We start from the raw sequence: 24649 nt of genomic DNA, 5'->3' as shown, positions 1-24649 counted from the left end.
AACTCATTAAAAGACTTTTTAAAATCTTTGGCAACGTAGGTTGCCAAAATAGCAAATTTCCTCTGAATTAGTTAAGTAATCTAATGAGTGGTTCCTATGGTTTCCTTACAATATTACTAATTCATTTTTGCAACTCTTTTTACACTGTGTATTTGGCATAAAACATGCAGTTAAGAAGTAAAATAAAATTACTTTTATCATATTTGGTAGTTATTAAGCCATTTTTCTTTCAGTTTCAAACTTGCTCTTTTTTATTCTGCTTTGCTTTAAGTGGGGCTGGTACTCTGCAAGTCACATTTCTGCTTTTCCAGCTGCCTCTCTGTTAGACTTTGGCAATAGAGCATTCTAAAAGAAGACTGGAAGCCCAGAAGAGGTAAAACGGATATGCTCTTTTCTGTTTTTCTTCCTGTGAATGCCAACATTACCTGAGCAGTGATTTCTTACCCTGGAACTGGCAGTAGATAACAATAGCAATTGGTTCTAGCTTGTAGTTGTTTTCCCCCAATTCCTACAACCAGACTCATTTTGCCTTTTCAGAGGGACCAGCACTAGGTGAGTGACATCCTATCTTCAGATATCTTACGTCCTATTACCCTGGGTCCTTTCCTTTAAGATCACGAGTTACAGTCACAAGTCTGGCAGTGCTTCTTTCAACTATTATTTTCTCGTTTTCACATGCACCTTCCCTCTTTACCCCAGTCCTGGGGTGGTAGCTGCTTATTGTAGTTCCCACCTTTAGAAACTAGCATCCCTTTATGACTCTTTGATCCTTCAGTGCCTATTAAAACTACTAAACTAAATTCCTCCTATTAATTCTCTTGTTAAAATAGCTGATGTGATTCCTACTTTCTGGAGTAATGGAGCATTTTCTACTTTATGCTTCTTCTTTGCAAATATCTTAATGGAGACGTAAGTTAGATTAAGAAAACACTTCCTCATAAGGATACTATGTCTTAAGACTATTCTGTGCTGCTAGAACAGAATACTTAAGACTGGGTAATTTTTTATATATATTTTCAACTCATGATAGTTTTATTAGGACATAGTTCCATTGTTAAATCAAGGAACATCTGTCCTTATTTATGAAGCAGTGTATAGTTAAGACAAGCAGCACAACAATAACAAAATAAACTTATGACCTGGGACTTAAGAAAAATGTCCAGATCTGACTTTGCCAGACAATACTTCAGTATGTGATTTTGCTTCCACATTTGACAAGGTAGGGGATTAAGCTAAATTAAGTTTGTAATGTTTACCTCTCTAATATTCTGTAGTATAAAAAGGTCGATGAACTGGGTATGGTGGTACACATGTGTAATTCCTACTGAGGAGACCCAGGCAGGAGGACCATGAGTTTAAGGCCAGTCTAAACAACACAGCAAGATCCTGTCTCTAAATAAAGAAAAAAAATAGATAGATCACTTATTCTGAATCCATTCATCCTTTCTTTCTGTTTTTTTTGAACATGTGCAATACACATACTCTGGAAATCAACAATCAGCAAATAATGCAATTTAAAAATTAACAAAACACAAAGAAAGGTATTTCATTGAAGAGGATAATCAAATGGCAAATGAATATATGAAAAAATACCCGGCATTATTTTTTGTTAGAGACTATCACATTAAACCCATAGTGGGATACCTAAGAGATTGCGTATGTAATATGTATGTATGTAAGTATATTTGTATGTTATATTTTATTTGCAAAGTAAAAAGTGATAATAAACAATATAATAAATCTCCACAATGCTAGCACAGAACAAGTTCAATGACTAGAATCCCTAACATTTAAATAGTTTTGTTCATTTTTTTATTCTGCTAGTACTGAGACTTTCATTTATTGTTTGAAATGTTCATTATTTGGTTTAGAAAAATGTTGGTGATTATACAGGTATCACATCAAACCCCTGACTTTATTATACCTTTCCCTGTAAACCAATGTTCATCAAGTAAATCTCAGAAATTGAATATATCTAAACTTCATTTTAAAATAAATACTATTTCCTTAAAACCACTGGTGGGAGCTGGGCATAGTGACATGCATCTGTAATCCAAGCAATTTAGGAGACTAACATAGAAGGATCACAAGCTCGAAGCTCGCCTGGGTGTCAGTAAGACTCTGCCCCAAAATAAAAAATAGAAAGGGCTAGGAGTGTGTTCAGTGGGGAACGCCATCCCTCCACCCTGTACTGAGGACTGAACCCAGGGTGCTTTACCACTGAGCTACATCCCCAGTCCTTTCCTTTTATTTTGAGAAAGGATTTCACTAAATTGCTCAGTCTGGCCTTCACCTTCAGATCCTCCTGCCTCAGTCGTCTTGAGTCTCTGGGATTACCAGTGTGTGTCACCATGCCTGGTTCAAAACCACTGGTGTTTTAAGGAAAACAACTGAGTGCAATGGCTGTAGGCTCTTCCAGAATGTAGGAACAATTTTCCAGAGAAGGCAATAGCTTCGAGAGACCTACTATAAAGAAAGGAAAGGAAGAAGGGAGGGAACTTACAATCTAATTTTTGGTACTGGGGATTGAACCCAGCGGTGCTTTAACCATTAAGCCACACCCCATTCCTTTTTATATTTCATTTTGAGACAGGGTCTCAAACTTTGCTAATTTGCTGAGAGTGACTTTGAACTTGCGATCCTCCTGCCTCAGCCTCCTGAGCTGCTGGCATTACAGGCATGCACCACTACACAAGGCTGAGAATTTATAATCTAAATTTTAAAAATACAATTTGGCTTCGGTTTGTGAATGTCACTATTTTGAGGATTCAACTGAATTTACTTGCAGGTGACACATAATCATGCTTATCTTAGTAGAAAAATTTTAGATGCCCCAGCAATGGCTGTATCTAAAGGAAACAAGTATCTGCTCTCCATCAGTAACAGCAGATCAAATGAACACATTCCTTGTCTATGTGGTACATCCAACACATTCCTATAAAGCTATGTACAGCTTTCAAGTTAGAGTATTCATCTACTGGCTACACATAATCACTGCATAATCACAAATATCTCTTCCCCTCAAATTGAGCCTTTAATGACAAAAAAAAAATCTTTCTAAGGCAGCTTGTAGAGGGGCTGAGAGCAAATTGATAAATTAAAGGGTACACTAGGAAGAATGGAAAAATAATACCATTTGCTCATAAAAATACTTCATTTTTATCTCAACAACTAGGTATGTTTAGTATGTGTATATATATTTTATTTCCATCACAATTTTTACATATAATCCAAGTCTAAATAAACTCCCTTTTTTCTATTTAGATAGACTTAAAACCATAGAAGGTTTCATTCCTATAGTGAAATTACTGATCCAATGAAAGGATAATTAATTTAGAAATGATGGTAGCTTCTCGAAGAAGAGGAAAAAAAAAAATGGAAAGACATAAACTCTTTAAATTTTTCAGCTTTTGCCAATGGAAGGGAAGGTACTGCCCAGGTAACAGGTATTGCTGGTCGGGCTCACACTGGTCCAGGTAATTTTCCTATCTTGTTCTGAAAGAACAAACCCATGTAGCATTGTGGAGACAAAAATAAAAAACTGGCTTACAGCTTACATTCTAGGGAGGGAAATGATTTCCAGGCTCTGTACTAAATGCAGTAATGACAGTAAGCCCTGGATATAGGGGTACAGAATCACAGACCTGTAATCCCAGCTACTAGGGGTCTAAGGCAGGAGGATCACAAGTTGGAGACCAGCCTCAGCAACTTTGTGACACCCTATTTCAAAATAAAAAGGCTGGGGATGTAGCTCAGTGGCAGAATACTCCTAGATTCAATCCTGGTAAAAGGATTGAAAAAAGGACACTATAGAAGCACCAAGTTGGAGGATACACTGAAGTGGTAGATTTTAGGAGTTCCTGGCAAATTAATCAGTAGAGAAAAAAAGCAGATAGCTACAAAATACCACGAGCACATTGTGTAGAATGCATTGTATAGAACTTGAAAACAGTTCTCCAGAGTTTGGAGTCTTTGACTGTATGCTGAGGAGCTTGCACTTTATTGTATTGACAATGGGATCCACTAAAAGATTTGTTAAGGAAATGATGTCACTTTTAGGAGGACCTGATAGTAGTTTGATATAGAGGAAAGGTGGTAGCAAAAAGATATGACCCTAAACCAGGGCAGATATAAGAACATTTAATTATGAGTATATATGTGTATATGTAAATATAAAGATAGACTTAGATGTACATGTGTGATCCAAATGACAATAGCATCATGACATATTGTAAAGTTAAAAGCTCGTTATTTTTTAATGGAAACATTGAAAAATATAAAGAAAAACAATGATTTGAAATTCTAATACTAAGGATTTGTACCTGTTTGGACTACTGGTTTTCCCTACCCTAATATGTTGTGGTTGTTATTAATCTGTAATCCCTGCCCATCGGATGGAATGTCATTGTTTTAAATTGTATTTCTTTGAATACTAATGAAACTTATAACTTTTGCCAGAAAAAAAAAAAACAATATAATAAATCTGTTGCTGTGACCCACATCATAAATGAGAGAGTGAACAATTTCAACAAAAGCATTCCAACAATCTTCTCTCAGATGTTGACAGCGGGATTATTCAACCTGTTTTCCAAAATATTACATCTCCAAACCTATCATTTACCCAATTTTCCACCTACCTTCATGTTAGGTGTTATTTTTTTTCAATAATATCAATAATTAACTTAAATACATATAAATGATCTAGATATTGAAATTAAAATGTATTAATATTCAACATGTAAAAAGCAAAACATAACTATATGCTCTATACATATATCACACTTTAAATATCAATATACCAACAGGTTAAAAGCAAAAGTAGGGGAAATAAGCATGAGAAATCTGAGGTAGAGCTATTAGTATAAGATAAATTTCAAGAAAAAGTATTTTCAGAGGTAAAGGGGAACATTTCATAACCTTAATAGGGTAACTTCTTCAAGAAAGTATGACAATCCTAAATGTGTATGTACCTAATAACAAAATTTCAAAAGGATTGAAGTAAACATTAATAAAACCAGAAAGACAAATCCACAATCATATTTGGAGATTTTAAGCTCCCTCACTTTGCTGGAAGGAGTAATGATGTACAAGGCTTAACAACTAACAACATTTTTAGCCACCTTGACCTATTTGTTATTTATTTAGAACTATACCCAGAAATGACAAGTAGAAAATTAATAAGGATATACTATGTTGTATCATAATATAAGCTTTGAGAAATTTAAAAAATTTGAAATCATGCAGACTGTGTTTCCTGCATGATTTATTACATTAGAAATCAATCACCTTAAGTTATATAGAATCCCACCCCCACATCTCAACTACTTCAAAATTAAATGGCACACTTATAAATATCTCACAGATCAAAGAAGAAAGTACAGGAAAAGTAAATAAAAAGTGCTTTGAACTAAATGATAATAAAAGTTTAAAATATCAGAATCTCTGGGACAAAATAGTACTCCAATGCACACTTATAAGGTAAAGCATTTGTATCAGAAAGAAACTAGACTGACAAATTATTTTCAAATTAGGTAGTAGGAAGGAAATGTAGGAGTAGGAACAGAAATGTGTGAAGTAGAAAAGAAATAATACAGCTAAAAGTTGATAAAAATTTAACAAGTCTAATCAAGCAAAAATCAAGAAAAATATTAACGGAAAGGGAGCCATCAAAACAAGCCTACAAAGGCTAAAATGTATTAAGGTAATATTATAATTGTTAATTACAATTATATAGCTTATAAAACATGGTCTATTTCTGAGGACAGAAACCTTGCTTGTGAATTATGTTTTTTTCCCATCCTTTCACCTTCAATCTGTGGCTATCTTTGCCTATGGGGTAAATCTTTTGGAGATAGTATATTGTTGGGTCTTGTTTTTTAATTCAGTCTGCCAGTCTATATTTTTTGATTGATGAGTTTAGGTCATTAATATTCAAGGTTATTATTGAGATCTGATTTGTGTTCTTGGTCATTTTGGTTTATATCTAGTTTTTAATTTGTATTAGTTTCTCCTTTGATTGACATTTCTTTAGTGTAGTTCCTTCCTTCACTGGTTTTCACTTTTTTTTTCCCATTTCATCTTCACAGAATATTTTGTTGAGAATATTCTGAAGTGCAGACTTTCTGGTCATGAATTCTTTTATTTTTTGTTTATCATGGAAGGTTTTTAATTTCATCTTCAAATCAGAAGCTTAATTTTGCTGCATATAGGATTCTTGGTTGGCATCCATTTCCTTTCAGAGCTTTGCATATGTTATTCCAGGACCTCCTAGTGTTGAGGGTCTGGTTTGAGAAATCATCTGAGATCTGAATTGGTTTCCTCCTATTTGTAATCTCATATTTTTCTCTCACAGCCTTTAAAGTTTTATCCTTATTCAGTATGTTAGACATTTTCATTATAATGTGCCTTGATGTGGGTGTGTTGTAATTCTGCACATTGGGGGTTCTGTAAGCCTCTTGTATTTGATTTGCATTTCATTCTTTAACTTTGAGAAAATTTCTGATATTATTTAATTGAAAGATTGAGCATTCATTTGATTTGTATCTCTGTTCCTTCATCTACCCTAATAAATCTTAAATTTGGTCTTTTCATGTTATCCCATAATTCTTGGAAGTTCTGTTCATGACTTCTTAATATCTTCTCTTCTGGTCAACTCTATTTTCAAGATTATATGTTTTGTCTTCATTGCCTGAGGTTCTGTCTTCCAAGTGGTCTAGTCTGTTGGTGATGCTTTCTATTTAATTTCCAATTTGGTTTATTGTTTCCTTCATTTCAGTGATTTCTGTTTTTTATTTATTTTTTTCAGAATCTCTACTGTTTATTGAAGTGATCTTTTGCTACCTGTATTTGCTCTTACATCATCCTTTACTTCACAAATCAGTTTAACTATGTAAATTCTAAACTCCATCTCTGACTTTTCTTCTACTGTGTTAGGGATGGCTTCTGTTATTGGAGTATCTTGGGTTTGCTTGGGGCAATTTATTTCCTTGCTTTTTCATACCTAACAGTATGGATCTGAAGCAGTAGAGTTTGTACCTTGTGGAGTTATAGTGTCCCTGAAGATTTCCAGTACTCAACTGTTTAGGGGGAGACAAATAATAACAACAATCAATGTAAGCAATATACAGTATTAAACCAAATATTTACTACTATGATGGGTACAGTGTTAATTATCACAATAAACAGAAGTGATATGATCAGTTATGCCTTTAATAAAAACAGCAACTTTGCAAAAGGATTTACATTTTCAAATGTTGGACAGGGAGAGAACAGAAATGATATAGGATGTGATGATTATGAGGGAGGATGAGAGAAGACAGAAGTAAAAGATTAAAGGAAGGGTGAAAGAGAGGATAATAGAGACTGGCTGTTAGCAGAAGTAAAGAGAGAGTCAAGGAAAACAGGTAGGAGAAAAATATACATAAAGCAAAAATTAATTAAAAATTAAAAATTAAAAAATACAAAACTAAAATATACTAATCAAACATCCTAGTTCACAAAAAACTAATACATGTAAAATAATTGGCTTCAAAAATGCTAGAGATGAGAACAAACAAACAAACAAAAAACCAGGATACTGTATAAATGTCCATGTACCATTAATGTCATAATTAAACCGTGAAAAATAATTTAAAAAATTCTTGATGAAAAGTTAAAGAATTCTTTCTGTTGGAGTTCAAAATATTCTTAACTTCTCTTCTCCGCAGTTTTAGGTGTCTTCTAGAGTGTGATACTCCACCCTCTGGATTGCTGGAATGAGAGAGGTAATCCTGTAGTTCCTGGGGCAGGGTTTATACTTAGATGGGCTCGAGGCTCTTGGATGAATGTTAATTGGTATGGAGATTTTAAATCAGTGCACCTCCGGTGCCCAGTACTTGCTGACCATACTGGAGAACTTTACCCCAGGGCTTACCTGGGTTCCACTCCTGTGGTGGGGGAGCCAATTCTTAGTCCCCTGTGTCACCCACCTGCAGACCTTGGTCTTAGGTTCAGTCTCCAATTTCTCCCACCCCTGCCCTTCTGAGTTCCTGGCCAGATTTGTCTCTCCTAGCTCATCGTATAAGCAGTTGGATTGGAGGGCGGGGCTGGGTAGAGCCAGGTGGGTTTCCATGATCACTTGTCTCCTGTGTAAACCTCTCTCTACATTTGATTTTCTTCTGACCATTTAAGCGCCCTCTATGTTGTGCAGCATGTGTTTACTGGGCCTGTATTTCAGGCCAAACTTTCCTTTGCTAGGAATTGGCTTCCTCCATTACTGACTCCCAGGCCGCAGCTGCACAATGATTCCTTCCTTTGTCCTCTTCAAGCCACCTGGAGAGATGGCAGCTTCTTTATCCACACTCATATATCATGCAGTGCATCCTTCAGGTTTGTTGAGCAATGTCCTTGGTCTCTAAATGCTCCGTACCCAGACATGCTTTGGGCTTCCCAAACAAGCAGGTTCCTTTAATTCCCTTATTCCTCTGCTATGCTCACGGAAGGACCTCTCTGGCTAAAGCTTCCAGCCTGGCTGTGGCAGCAGCTATGCTGCTGGGGATTTTTTCATTATTTTATTATATCCAACCTCCTGTGTCCCTGATCTGCTTTGAATGTCCAGTTTTAGATTCTAGTAAACTCCCCCACTCTTTTTTTTTTTTTTTTTTTTTTTTTTAACCCACTTGTGGAGAAGTTGCCTGTTTGCTTTCCTGGTTTCATGCCACAGAGCAGCCAGGAACTCGACCTCCTCTATTCCACCATCTTCCTTACTCCCCTGGACTGTATAATTTATGATTAACAGAAATGTCTTCGGCTTACAGTTCTGGAGGCTGAGAAGTCCAAGTTTGAGAGGCTGCATCTAGAGAGGGCCCTATTGCTGCATCATAACATGGTGGAATGCTCATGTCAGGGAGGAAAGAAGACAGGAGGCTTAATTTAATTTTATTAAAAACCATTCCTGTAATAATTATATTAATCCATTTATTAGGGTGGAACCCTAATGTCCTAATCACTTCTTAAAAGTTCTATCTCTCAACCCAACAGTATTAATATTAAGATGTGGATAAAGTTTCCAACACATGAACTTTGGTGACACATTCAAAACATAGCATATAGATTTCTCCTGGAATCCTGAGACATGATGCACAGTCTGGGTTTATTAGTATTGAAAGACACCCCATGACTAAGGTGTCTGATTTTTTGTGTCTCTGGCTCTACATGGTTTCTCAACTTTTCTGGTTTTTCCTCACCTCCTTTTTATTTCACTGGAATAATATTCTCTGCCTTTCTATCATAAGACCCCATAGTTCTGGGGTTGTTTCTATTTCAAATGATGTTCACAAGTCAAACAGTTCTAGTTCTAGATAGGAGGAAAGAGAGCATGTGTGGTTTTATTTGTACAAATGTCTGCACCTGGCTCCACATGCTATTGTGGTGCTCTGGCACTGGGACAAAGGTCAGTGGTGAGACGTGGGGAATTTGTGCTAAATATGTGGCTCAAAGAATTTCTAATACATTTTCCAATTTCCTTTCATTAAAAGGGTTATGAAGATTATTTAGAGGCTCTATTTAAGGCATACTTTATTTGGGTATGACTGTAGTTAAATTATAATTCCAAATTATCGGCCATATAGCCTTTAAATTTGCAGCTAAATTTTTGCACATACCATTAACTACTTCCTCAGAAGATTTTTAGGAGATGAATTTTTAAGTAAATAAGTGTATATGTCAAGATATTTGGTACATATTTTTTAATTGCCAAAAAAATTGGATACATATTGCTCAATTGCCAATAAGTCCATATCAATAAATATACCCTCTAACAATACAAGGGATTATAATTTTGTTTGTTTTTTGGTTTCTATACAGTGATTGTCATCAAATTTTAGTGTATAACACTTTGGGAAATAAATAAACCTGGAATCGTAAAGTTAATTTAATGTATATTTTATTTTTAAATATTTAGTCAGGGATTTAAATATTTTCTTAGACTTTTTTTTCTTTTTCCTTTTTATTTGTTTTTATTTTGTGGGGGGTACAGGAGATTGAACTGAGGGGCACTCAACTACTGAGCCACATCCCCAGCACTATGTTGTAATTTATTTAGAGATAGTGTCTCACTGAGTTGTTTAGCACCTCACTTTTGCTGAAGCTGGACTTGAATTCGAGATCCTCCTGCCCTAGCCTCCCAAAGCCACTGGGATTACAGGTGTGTGCTATTGTGCCTGGCTGTTTTTTCTTTTTTAAATTGTCCCATTCTTATACAATTATTTGGATTTTGTAACAGCTGAAGAGAATATATCAATTTACATTTTTAGTTGTAGTGTTTGATCCTTAAACCCATTTACTTTTAAAGTTATTATCATACTTTGTGAATACCATTGAGGTTTAAGATAATATCCTTCTCATCTCAATTTCTTATTTTACTTTAAAAATTCTTCATCACTGAAATAAGTGTTCATTACCTATCAGGAATCCTATTGAACCTCTGTAACTCTGATCAAGAGCTAAAATACATTTCCTTTAATAAACAGAACTTAAAAGAATACATCCATGAACAGAGGATTTGAATTAGTTATAGGCTTATCTTCTTGAGGCTCAATGAACTATAAGATGTGTTAGTGAGTGATAATGACAAAATATTTTTTATTTAAAGCATCACATCTGAATTTTAACAGGAAATTACTAGAGACTAAATATTTAAAGAGTAGAAAGTTTATACAAGTAAGAAATATTTGGGACTCTTGTATGATTTTAGTTTAAATGTCACTGGCCTTCTCACCTGGAGCTGCAAATTCAGTAGAGAACTGGTCAAACTTTTAAACCTAGAGGAAAAAAATGAGTAAAATAAGTAAAAAAATATATAAAAATAAACATTTAAAATTTTTCAAGATTCAAGGAAACATTTTATGTTACCTGATTATTGGAAGATTATTATGAAGATTTAATTCAAATGATTATAGCCATTGGATTCTAAATTTTAGCATCACATTGCATGATCTTAAGTAATTTAAAACTCTTTTTCTACTTCCCAAGGACATATGGCTGAGATGTTGTAAGTGATAAAAAGAACTGGAAAATATTCTAGGCTTCTTCAGAAAATACCACCCTAAAACAGTCTGATTCTCTTTTATTATATATTTTCCAGTTCTGTCTTGTGAAAACAAAAGAATCACACATGTTAATGTTTAAGATGTAAAACATATTCTGGTACTATTTGAAAGAGAGAATTCTGGGTGTGTATGGTCAACAATGCTGATTTCTTTCTTATAGGAATGGGATAGTCTAATGAAATAACCTTAGCACTAATAAGAATGAAACCAGTCCAGGAACTCCCAAGGATGTGTTGGTTTAATAGAAAGAAGTAGACATGAAATTCAGTGAACAAAGTACATTTCTCAAGGAGGAATCTATATTAGTTAGAAATGTAGCCATTTGGTTAACATGTCATCAATAACCAAAAATATTTCTATCTTTATACTCTGTGTTGGCTTTCTTCCTTATGCTTCCTTCCTCATGTCACAAGTCACTACTACAGCTCAAAGTATTACTTCTGGATTCTAGGAAGCAAGTGGAGGGATGGACACCATCAGCTCTATCTTTTCTAAGAAAAGCATAAGCCCCCTAGAGCACGGTTCCCTTCACTCAGATTTCTGTTTTCATCTATTGGTTAAGACCAAGTCACATGAACACAATTTGATGCAAGGGTGCATGAGAAGTGGGTTTCTACCTGAAAACCCTGACTTCATCAATAAAATTAAATATTCATTTTCAAAGAAGAAGGGGGAATAGGATAAGCAGTTGAATAGGATTTCATAGTCTGAGGCATTTAAAAATTTAAGTCATTAGCAGAGGTCTTCTCTTCATATGACTGCTTCATAGAAGGTTCTCCATTTAGTTTTCACTAGTAAATATATAACATAATGTTTTTTTACAGAATATTACAAGATATTCTGATCATAAGCAAAATTATTTTCAGGAGAAAATAAAGTTAGCGTTTTTAATCTATGATAGACTCAAAATGGAAAGGAAAATTGACACAAGCCTCAAAATTCAAAGGCATTTATTTACATTTTTCTAGTCAGGTAAAAACTATAATTACCAGAATTTTAAGGACATGTTTTAATGATATAAAGATGAGTTCTTTGAAGCAGGTACATTAAACATGAGCATTATGAAAGATTTTTAAAAAATTATGTTGTTTTCAAAGCTTCCTTAGTACTTTATGTACATATAAAATTTTGAGCATAATGATTTTATAGTTAAAATTTTAAGTGTGTTTTAGTTATGAAGCATACATTTTTAAGATTTTTTTAAATTTATAAAACTGAAGAGTTTTTTTTTTTCAGGTATGGTACAAATGGAAGTTTTCAGCTGAGAAAAATTTCAAATTATTTAATATATCACTTCTGTAATTGTTAAAGATCACTTACCAAAAACTGTACCCAAAATTCTGCACTTATAGTCACCCAAATTTAATATCTGAGCTTACCATATTTTATTTTTTTAATGTATTAAGGAAATTTTAGAAAATATGAACAAGCAGAGAGAAAACAAAAATTACCCCAATCCATTACATTGTATTTCTTTTTTTTTTTTTACAGTTGTTTTATCTATTTTAGAAAATGATAATTATGGTAGGTGCACCATTCATTGAATATTATGTCCTAGGTCCTGTGGTAAACATTATTACCTCACGTACGTAAGTATTATTTTCATTCATAGATAATGGAACTAAAAAGCAGAGAAGTTAATTACTGTCTTATCTCGGGTTTTTGAGATTAGATTAGACATACGAGAGATTTATTTTTGTGAAGGCTAAAGAGAAGAGAGGTGAGGAGGCAGGGAGAGCCTTCACACATTTGTGAAGAGGGAGGGGTGCCAATTGCCATTATTTCCAATAAACACACTTAGAAATTAAGATGATAGTTTCCAAATTTTTTTTATTTGACCACTTTGGACTCAGGAAGCACTAAAGTTCCATGAATACCTGTAACAGGTAAAATTTCTGTTGTTTTGTGTGAATCTAAATATATGTGGGTGGTTGCCCCCTGCCTTCAAGTTGCTTTTAAAAATTAAACCAAGATAAACTGAGTGTGTTATAAACATTGATATTCAAAATAAATACTTTGAAACCCTAATGTAGAAATAGACCCTAAATTATCCTGATTTAATAGGTCAGGCCCTTCCCTAAACTTTGATTTTAGCCCAAAATGTAGTAAGAAGTACAGATATATGAAACTGTTTTTACACACCTTTTGGACATCAGTGATTCTCCATGCTGCTGGCCTAAAGATGGATTAAAAGACTTTCTCTAAAGTGCTTTGATTTGGAGTTACTTTAGAGTAACATTGATTGTTTCTTTCCTGACATTACTTTGTGAAATTAGATTGGGACATACTTTTCCCTGAAGAGCTCTACATCCACAAATGTTTCCGATTATATGAAATCATTCAGAGTGTGAAGGGTCATCATGCACAGAGGAGTATCCGACTATTCCCTATTGCCATGAATGACAGAATAGCAACATATGAGTTTAAATTGAAGGAGAAAAAGGGATTTGGCTTACCTATGGGGAAGGTTTTATTATTTAAACCCATCTGTCTTAGAGTAGTATGAGCCTCCTATAGTTAATAAAAAGAGCTAGAAGCTGCTCAGAAGTTACTGCATGTCAGGCACTGTCTTAAGCCCTTTACCTGTGCTAACCCATTGACTCTTTGCCACAGTCCTGTAAAATGGATTTTATTATCCTTACTTTATAGAGGGAAGCAGAGGGGAGTTCAGCTTAGGTGAGCTGTGGCACTGAGGATTTTTCTAAAATATCATAACTCATAATACTGAAAGCTTAGATAGGATTAATTAGCTGAACTTCATTTTTCATTGGTTAAAGATTATGCTGTTCCTTCCCAATAAACATCCTCATTTCCTGTATCATTTAATCTTGCCTTGCTTTATTTTCCCTGCTACCATCTGCCACTGGGGTATGATCTCATCAGGCTCCCAAGCCCATCTGAGTCCGGCCTTTTAATGGCTTCCATTCTATTAGCATCTGACGATGTGGAAGTGATGGTTGTGAATTACAGTTGCTTTGTGTAGTGTCATCTCTGATAGTATTTTTTTTTCCTTATTTTGATGTATTATGTAACATCTAAAACTGTCCTTTATCCCTATTTAGTTTTCTTCTCATTCCATTGGTTTCTTGATTCTATATTGAAGCAGACACTAAAGAAAATATGGCCAGGCAAGGTTCTTAATAGTTTGAAGTGACTCTGGACAACACAGAACACAATGAAAAGAACAATTCTTTAATATTCTCCATACCAAATTTCTCAAGCATGATCTCTGCCACCTTCATTAGAACATAGAATGTAGCTTTTTGAAATGGAGGTACTGGCCTCCCTTTTGATCTATACAAAGTATTTATCTATGCACTGTGGATTGAAACCTGCATTTTACATGAACATCTTATCTTAATTTTACTCAATTTGAGAATTGATATGTTCTTTAGACAGCACCTATACCATCAGAAGGAATTGTAAACAAGCACATTCTTCAGAACCTTTCTAAGGAAATGAACTTATATTTTAGTATACTACAGATCCTGCCATGGATAGGTACCTTGTATGAAGTAAACTTGTTTGGTAGAGGCACAAGATATGCCATCTGTTCCTGAGATGACTTAGTGCAAAATTAAAACTAATGGGGATATTTCATATTGGAAGGTCTTATCAGTGTGAGACTGTCAATAGGAGGTGGATTCCTATGCCATAGTTTGAAATATCCTGACTGAAAACTGGCTGACTTTTTGGTTCTTTGTGGAACTTGATGCCATCCCAGCCCTGGAGGTGATGTACTTCTGAACAAGAGTATGGTTGCTAAGATGGGTTCCCAAGCTTCTTTGCTTTCCAGGGCATCCTTAGAATAATCTAATGCCATCTCATTGGGCTTGTTGTTTCCTTGCTCCTCAAAGAGGTTATCAAAAAATGTATTTAATAGTTGCTATGCAGTTCCAGCAAATGGTGAAAGGTCATCAGTAATAGAAACAAAGCAATTTTCATTTTGTAAAAAGTTCTAGTCTCTGATGACTAGTTATGTTTATTTTTGTCACGTGCAATAGTAAAAGAGGAAATACTGCAAAACCAGAAACATAATTTATACCGAAAAACATCTTGAAATACTTGGTCATCTTGCACTGGGCATTCTTATGGAACATTTATTTCAAGTTTTAAGGTATCTTTTTTGGATGATGCACACAGATGTGAGGTTTGAGTACTGATTAATTGAATGTGATTCAGTAAATGCAACATTTGTGTAGAAGAAGTTTGAGGAGTATTCCTGCCCGCCTACCCTCTCTTGGAATTCATAAACAAAATGAGGGAAATTAATAAGCAAATTCCAAGTATGTTAAGGCTATATTGAGTGTTAGATTGCAAATAAGAATAATGAAGTAGAAGGAAAATGTTTAAGAACAGCTTGCTTCATTTTAGTTGGAAGTCTCTAAAACTTTAATTTCATAGTCCTCAATGAGAAAAAGAAAATGGCACTTCTTAATTCTTTCTATATTTTTCCAAGCCTAAGACTGATTTTTTTATATTTAAATTTTGAATTTAAATGTATATGCTTTTGAAGATTCTGCTAATGTGCATATACCTCGCTATTGAACTAGATTCTTGAAAATTATGTTTCATAATTGAGGTTACTGAGTACATAGAATAATTTAGTGCCAAAGTCATGATAAAATGTATTGTTCAATCTTCACTAATCCAAAATGCATGACTATGCTCAAGTGTAACAGGCATGCCTGGAATACAATTAAACTGAAAGCTGATGAAATTCACAAGGCAAATCAAGGTGAAGCAATCTGTATTTTCCTGAAATCTTCAGGTTTGTTTTTATTCCCTCTTCCTTTAACACTAAGCACAGTTTTGAAGATCTATTATCCCCATCGATCATTTCTTTCCAGGCACTCAGTGCTGGCCTGATGGGGAAATGTCTCGGATTGTGGTTTCTCATCTTTCTTCACTGCCTCCCGTCTCCCAACGCCATAACCATAAACCATCTGTTCTTCACAGACAAACCTGCTCTTCGCCCAAGCACCTGCCCTCAGCCTTGTCCCTATGCCTGTATTTCCTCCTTTCTTTTTCACAATTCTGTCTTCCTTCAGTTATTTTGAGGCCTGCTGCATCCAAATATGTAGAGGTATATCCTCTGCCCAGTGAGTACCCATTCTTTATGTTCTTTTTCTGTTTTACTCGATCAATCAGAATATTTTTCTCCATCATCTTTTCTACCTTCTTCAAATATTGTGGTTCTCTACTGTGGTTTCCATTATTTCCATTTTACTGAAATAATTTAAATTTGAAAGTGACCAGAGCAATCTAAATCAAAGTGTCTTTTCTCATGCCCCTTCCTCTGTTTGGAAGTGCTGTACACCTGCCTACCTTGTCACAACCACATTATTCCTGTTTCTCCATTTACCACTGTGTGTGCTCTGAAGGGATTTTTTTGACATTCTTTTAAGGCAATTGTGATAGTTTCTGGAGGACCAACTTTTCTTGGAATACTGGTGGATCGTCATAGCTTCTCATAGCTTGTATTCAGACACCTCCTAATACATTACATCCTTCTGACTTCTCTGTTACTGAAATTTCTATTTATGTACAACATACCACCATGAAAGCACCCAACCTTGTCTGAAATTCTCCTTTATATCCTCCAGTAAAAATTCATTTTCCATCCTAAATTCAGTTGAATAACAGAAATCTCATGTTACTCTACATGTAGTTCATGCTGCCCACTTTTTCTTCAGGTCTATAACTTATGCACTGTTTTCAGTTCTTTACTCCCCCCGACCCACAATGTTTTCCTGATAGTTCAGTTTAATCTATCATTTTCTTTGTGCTTGATTTCCATATTCTTTGTGTCAACATAAAAAACAGTTGACAAAACAGCAAAATAAAATCAACACAACAAAAATCTTGCCAGCTACTTCTCTGCTTAGGAAGAGATTATAAGTCTGTTTGGTGCAACTTTTATTTGCCCTGGAAAGAATGTTTTCAGAAGCTTGTGTTGATTGCATTAAGGTAATATAAGTAGTCACTCATTGCTCTGGGGTAAAGTAATAATAACAGTTGAAAGTAGTCACCATTCCTAGTATCCCTAATTTTGGAGAATAGACCATTTGACAAGAGGAGGTAAAATATAATTAGAAGCCCATGTGCCACTTGGGGTAAAGAGATCAAGACATCAAGCCTATATTTTGTGTTTACAGCATCTCTGATTGATTAATGTGATTCTGATTTAGGTTTTCTGTAAGGAAAAAACATAAAGAGTCCAGCCATTTGGGTTTGCCTAGGCAAAAAAAAAAAAAATCCTGCATTTTTTTTTTTTTTTTTTTGAATGCAGGATGCTTAAGGCTAAAACTAAAAGTATCTTAGGCAAACTAAAATGAGTTGGTAACACTGTCATGGGATACTTATTTGGAGGAAGAACAAATCTGAATTATTTTTTTCCCACATTTTTTTCTTGGTGCATTATAGTTGTATATAATGATAGGGTTTTTTGTTACATATTTGTTCATGAACACAATATAGCAATATAATTTGGCCAATATCACCCCATTGCAATTCCCCGTCTCTCTTCTACTTCTACCCTATGTACCCTGTCCTCTACTGATCTCTCTTTGATTTTCATGAGATCCCCTAAACCTTTCTTTTTCTTTTTCCCCTTTAGTTTCACATATGAAAGAAAACATAGGACCCGTGACCTTATGGCTTTGGCTTATTTCACTTAAAATAATGCTTTCAGTTCTATCAATTTTCCTGCAAAAGCCATAATTTCATTTTTTTAAAAGTTATTTTTATTGTAAACAGATGAGATACATCTTTTTTCTCTGTACATGAAGTAGAGGCATACCATTGGTTTAATTATACATTTACTTAGGGTAATAGTTTTTGATTCATTTTGTTATTTTTTTTCTCCCCCCCACCCCTCCCACCCCTCTTTTCCCTCTATAGAGTCTCTCCTTCCTCCATTCCTGCCTCCTGCCCACCCTCTATATGTGTCATCATCCACTTATTAGGGAGATCATTCATCCTTTAGTTTTTTGAGATTGGCTTATCTCAATCAATTAGCATGATATTCTCCAACTGCATCCATTTGCCTGCAAATGCCATAATTTTATTATTCTTTATGGCTGAGTAATATTCCATGGTGTGTGTATGTATGTATATATATATATATATATATATATATATATATATATATATATATATCACAGTTTCTTTATCCATTCATCAATTGAAGGACATCTAGGTTGGTTCCAAAATCCGGCTATTGTGAATTGAGCAGCTATGAACATTGTTGTGGCTGTATCTCTGTAGTATGCTGATTTTAAGTCCTTTGGGTATAGACCAAGGAGTGGGATAGCTGGGTCAAATGGTGGTTCCATTCCAAGTTTTCTAAGGAATCTCCACACTGCTTTCCAGAGTGGCTGCACTAATTTGCAACCCCACCAGCAATGTATGAGTGTACCTTTTTCCCCACATCATCTCTAACACCTGTTGTTGCTTGTATTCTTGATAATCGCCATTCAAATTGGGGTGAGATGGAATCTTAGGGTGGTTTTGATTTGCATTTCTCTTATTACTAGAGATGTTGAACAGTTTTTCATGTTTGTTGATTGCTTGTAGATCTTCTTCTGTGAAGTGTCTGTTCATTTCCTTAGCCCATTTGTTGATTGGGTTATTTGTATTCTTGGTGTAGAGTTTTTTTGAGTTCTTTATATATTCTGGAAATTAGTGCTCTATCTGAAGTATGAGTGGCAAAGATTTTCTCCCACCCTGTAGTCTCTCTCTTCACATTACTGATAGTTTCCTTTGCTGAGAGAAAGCTATTTAGTTTGAATCTATCTCAGTTATTGATTCTTGTTTTTATTTCTTGAGCTATGGGAGTCCTGTTAAGGAAGTCTGATCCTAAGTCGACGTGTTGAAGATTTGGACCTACTTATTCTTCTACAAGATGCATGGTCTCTTGTCTGATTTCAAGGTCCTTGATCCATTTTGAGTTGAGTTTTGTGCAGGATGAGAGATAGGGGTTTAGTTTTATTCTGTTGCATATGGATTTCCAGTTTTCCCAGCACCATTTGTTGAAGAGGCTATCTTTTCTCCATTGCATATTTTTGGCCCCTTTGTCTAGTATGAGAAAATTGTATTTATTTGGGTTTGTGTCCATGTCCTCTATTCTCTACCATTGATCTACCTGTCTATTTTGGTGCCAATATCATGCTGTTGTATACTCTACCATTGATCTACCTGTCTATTTTGGTGCCAATATCATGGTCTGGTATTGTGATACCCCCTGCTTCACTCTTCCTGCTAAGGATTGCTTTAGCTATTCTGGGTTTCTTATTCTTCCAGATAAATTTCATGATTGCTTGCTATATTTCTGAAAGGTGCATCATTGATATTTTAATTGGAATTGCATTTAATCTGTATAGCACTTATGGTAGTATGGCCATTTTGACAATATTAATTCTGCCTATCCAAGAACATGGGAGATCTTTCCATCTTCTAAGGTTTTCTTTAATTTCTTTCTTTAGTGTTCTGTAGTTCTCATTGTAGAGGTCTTTCACCTCTTTTGTTAGATTGATTCCCAATCTTTAATATATTTTTGTATGTGATTTGCTAAAATTTGTTGAGAATTTTTGCATCAATGTTCATTAAGGATATTGGTCTGAAATTTTCTTTCCTCACTGTGTCTCTGTCTGGGTTAGTTATCAGGGTGATATTGGCTTCATAGAATGAGTTTGGGAGGGTTCCCTCCTCTTCTATTTCATGAAATACTTTGAGAAGTATTGGAATAAGCTCTTCTTTAAAGGTTTTGTAGAACTCGACTGAGAACCCATCTGGTCCCGGACTTCTCTTTGTTGGTAGACTTTTGATGACTTCTTCTATTTCATTACTTGAAATTGACCTATTTATATTGTGTATGTCCTCCTCGTTCAGTTTAGGTAATTCACATGTCTCTAGAAACCTGTTGATGTCTTCGAGATTTTCTATTTTGTTGGAGTATAGATTTTCAAAATAGCTTCTAATTATGATATGTATTTCACTCGTGTCTGTTGTGATATTTCCTTGTTCATTCCGAATTTTAGTAATTTGGGTTTTCTCTCTTCTTGTCTTTGTTAGTATGGCTAAGGGTTTATCAATTTTGTTTTTCAAAGAACCAACTATTTATTTTGTCAATTTTTTTGATTGTTTCTTTTGTTTCAATTTTGTTGATTTCAGCTCTGAGTTTAACTATTTCCTGTCTTCTACTTTGGTGTTGCTCTGTTCTTCTTTTTCTAGGGCTTTGAGCTGTAGTGTTAGGTCATTTATTTGTTTATTTTATCTTCTTTCATTGAATGCGCTCCATGAAATAAATTTTCCTCTAAGAACTGCTTTCATAGTGTCCCAGAGATTTTGATATGTTGTTTCTTTGTTCTCATTTACCTCTAAGAATTTTTTAATTTCCTTCCTGATATCATCTGTTATCCATTCATCATACAATAGCATATTATTTAATCTCCAGGTGTTGGAGTAGTTTCTGTTTTTTACTCTGTCATTTATTTCTAATTTCAATCCATTATGATCTGATAGAATACAAGGTACTATGTCTATCTTCTTGTATTTGCTAACAGTTTTGTGGCATAATATATGGTCTATTTTAGAGAAGGATCCATGTGCTGCTGAGAAGAAATTGTATTCACTCTTTGTTGGATGGTATAGTCTATAAATGTCCATTAAGTCTAAGTTATTGATTGTGTTTTTGAGATCTGTGGTTTCTTTATTCAATTTTTGTTTGGAGGATCTATCCAGTGGTGAGAGAGGTGTGTTAAAATCACCTAGTATTATTGTGATGTGATCTATTTGATTTCTGGCGTTGAGAAGGACATATATGGATGAGCTACTGTTGGGGGCATAGATATTTATGATTGTTATGTCTTGCTGATTTATGCTTCCCTTAAGCAGTATGAAATGTCCTTCTTTATCCCTTCTGACTAACTTTAGCTTGAAGTCCACGTTATCTGATATCAGGATGGAAACTCTGGCTTTTTTGCTGAGTCCATGTGCATGGTATGTTTTCCCCATCCTTTTACCTTTAGTCTGTGGGAATCTCTTTCTGTGAAATTAGTCTCTTGCAGGCAGCAAATTGTTGGATCTTTCTTTTTAATCCAATCTGCCAGTCTATGTCTTTTCATTGATGAATTCAGGCCATTAACATTCAGGGTTATTATTGAGATATGATTTGTATTCCCAGTCATTTGGCTCATTTTTTTTTTTTTTTTTTTTTTTTTTTTTTTTTTTTGACACGACTTGAATTCTCCTTTATTTGGTTGTTCCTTTAGGGTAGTTCTTCCCTTTGCTGATTTACGTCATTGTTTTTCATCTCTTCCTCATGGAATATTTTGCTGAGAATGTTCTGTAATGCTGGCTTTCTTTTTGTAAATTCTTTTAGCTTTTGTTTATCATGGAAGGATTTTGTTTCATTGTCAAATCTGAAGGTAAGTTTTGCTGGGTATAAGATTTTTGGTTGGCATCCATTTTCTTTCAGAGCTTGAAAACTGTTGTCGTAGGCCCTTTTAGCTTCTAGGGTCTGGATTGAAAAATCTGCTGATATCTGTATTGGTTTCCCCCCTGAATGTAATTTGATTCTTTTCTCTCACAGCCTTTAAAATTCTATCTTTATTTTGTATGTTAGGTATTTTCATTATAATGTGCCTTGGTGTGGCTCTGTTGTATTTTTGTGTATTTGGAGTCCTATAAGCCTCTTGTACTTGATTTTCCATTTCATTCTTCAGATTTGGGAAATTTTCTGATATTATTTCATTGAATAGATTGTTCATTCCTTTGGTTTGTTTCTCTAAGCCTTCCTCCATCCTGATAATTCTTAAATTTGGCCTTTTCATGATATTTCATAGCTCTTGTAGATTCTGTTCATGATTTCTTACCATCTTCTCTCTTTGGTCAACTTTGATTTCAAGGTTAAGTATTTTGTCTACAATATCTGAGGTTCTGTCTTCCAGGTGTTCTATCCTATTGGTTATGCTTTCTATGGAGTTTTTAATTTGTTTTATTGTTTCCTTCATTTCAAGGATTTCTGTTTTTTTTTTTTCAATATCTCTAACACTTTATTGAAATGATCTTTTGCTTCCTGTATTTGCTCTTTTAACTGTCGATTGGTGTGACCATTCAATGCCTGCATTTGCTCTTTCATCTCCTCATTAGCTTCCCTGATCGTTTGATTATGTACATTCTGAACTCCCTTTCTGACATGTCTTCTGCCATGCTGTCATTGGATATTATTGCTATATCATCTAGGTTTGTTTGGGGCATTTTCTTCCCTTGTTTTCTCATATTGTTCAGGTATCTACCCCTCTAGTAGTGAAACTCTGGGATATTGCAGATTTCCTATATTGACTAATATTGTCTCTGTAGATTTCCAATAACTCACCTCTTAGTCTTCAGTAGCCTGAAGTCTTGGAGGAACTTGATAATGTGGTGCTCCACTAGGAAACTGGCCTTTTATGGGTGGTGGCCTTCAGGTGGGGTATATTCCTGGTGGCTCTGAGTTGGTCCCAAGTCTCTCAATACCTCCCCTTCTTGGCTCCTGCGTCTTGTCAAAGGTCCTCTAGCTTCCTTGTAGGTGTCTGAGGAAGGGAGCTGCCCTTCCAATGATGATGACCACACCCTCAGGAGTAATTCAAAATGACTGCACCAACCTATAAAGAAGCCTCTGGCTTACTCCGTGATGGCGAGAAACCTTGGAATGGTGGTCGGGCGGGGTTGTTCAGTGGTTGCATCTGTATTTGGCCTGGTGGTTGGGCGGGTTGGCTACCCCGGCCTAGCTCCGCAAAGCAGGCGGGTTGGATGCCCACCTGCTACCTCTGGGATACAAGCTGCCTGAGTCGCCCGCCAGCTCGCTCTGTGACTGCGACCAACCAGTAATGGCACGGACCTAGGTACAGGGGTCAGGCAGAGTCGCTCAGTTATGATGTCTGTCCTTGGCCTGCTGGCTGGGCGAGTTACCTGCCCACCCGCTTACCTCCGCGATGTAGGCGGCCTGGCTCAGCCACCAGCTTGATCTGTGACTGCGACCAATCAGTGGTCCATCATTTCATTTTTTTATGGCTAAATAAAACTCTATTATACACACACACACACACACACACACACACACAATTTTTTATCCATTCAACCATTAATGGACATCTGGGTTGGTTCCAAAGTTTAGCTGTTGTGAACCTGCTGCTATAAACATGGGTATGCATGTACCACTACAGCAGGATGAGTTTGATACTTTAGAATAAATACTGAGGAGTGGTATAATGTGGTGGTACCATGCCTAGTCTTTTGAGGTACATTACTGATTTCCATAGTGGTTGTACTAGGGATCCTGTTGTTTTCTTTTAGTATTTAGAGTTAAATGATGAACATATGTAGGTCTGAAAACCAAGGAACGAAAGCAGGGTGACTGTACTTACTACCACTCACAATGAAGGCTGAGGGTCTTTGTGTCTTCTGGCTTTACAATTCTGGACTCTACAAGGTTAGAGATCCTGGTCTCTGAAGAATACCCTGTCCTCCTAGAATCAACAACAAAATTTCCATTGAACTGTGGTCCTCAGATTTGGATTACTTATGTCTCCTGACAAGTAGGAGAGAAGGATAGTCATCATCTTCATAGGGATAATTTTTACCAGTAAGAGGGAATTAGAACTGTAGTTAAACAATGCAGGCACGTAGAAATAATTGTGGAACTCGAGTCATTGACTTGGATACATTTTGCCTAGTTGTATCATGAATGGACAGGCAGAATAATCTGTGCCTGAAAAGTATATGATGACTACTGGATCAGACCACTTAGGAATGAGGTTATGGATAACATTACCAGGTAAGTTAGGAAGAAGCAATAAGATAATGGCTGTAATGGTTAATTTGAATTGTCAACTTGATTATATTAAGAGATGCCAATGATTAAGAGGCTTCTGGGTGTGTCCCTGTGGGTGTGTCTAGGAATAACTGGAATGTGGGATAGTGAACTAAAGTGGAGACCCACCCTAAGTGTGGGCAGCACTGCCCAATAGGATGGTGGCTTGAATGGAATAACACTTGGAAGAACAAGGAAGCAGAGGCAGATGCAAGCTTGACTCTCCTTGAACGGGTGCTTGATTGCTGCTTCAGTCATCTGAGGATATTGGACTCTCACTTCTCAACTCTTCTGAAGCTGACTCTACCACTGATTCTCCAGGTAGTTTCCAGAAGCCTTGGTCTCGGGCTAGGGTAGCACTGGTGATCCTTCTTGTTCTGGGACTTCTGCCTCTTGGACTGCACAGCTACTGGTTCTTCCAGCTTTCTAGCCTGCAGACAACCATTGTGGACTATCCAGTTTCTGGTTGTGTAAGCCAATCTAATAAATCCCCTTTTTATAATCATACTTCCTGTTGATTCTATTCCTCTAGAGAACCCTGACTAATACAATGGCTAATGATGAAAGGAATTTATAAAACATAGGGTGGGGAGAAGATAACGTGTATCAGTTGCAGACCTAAGACCAATTTCATAAATGGAGGTCACAGTTCATCCTACTAATGAGTATCCAGTCAGTGTGAGAGGTCTAACAGAAGCATGGAGGA

The sequence above is a fragment of the Sciurus carolinensis genome, chromosome 8, assembly GCF_902686445.1.
Source record: "Sciurus carolinensis chromosome 8, mSciCar1.2, whole genome shotgun sequence".
Classification (NCBI taxonomy): domain Eukaryota; kingdom Metazoa; phylum Chordata; class Mammalia; order Rodentia; family Sciuridae; genus Sciurus; species Sciurus carolinensis.
Note: the sequence above shows the minus strand (reverse complement) of the source record.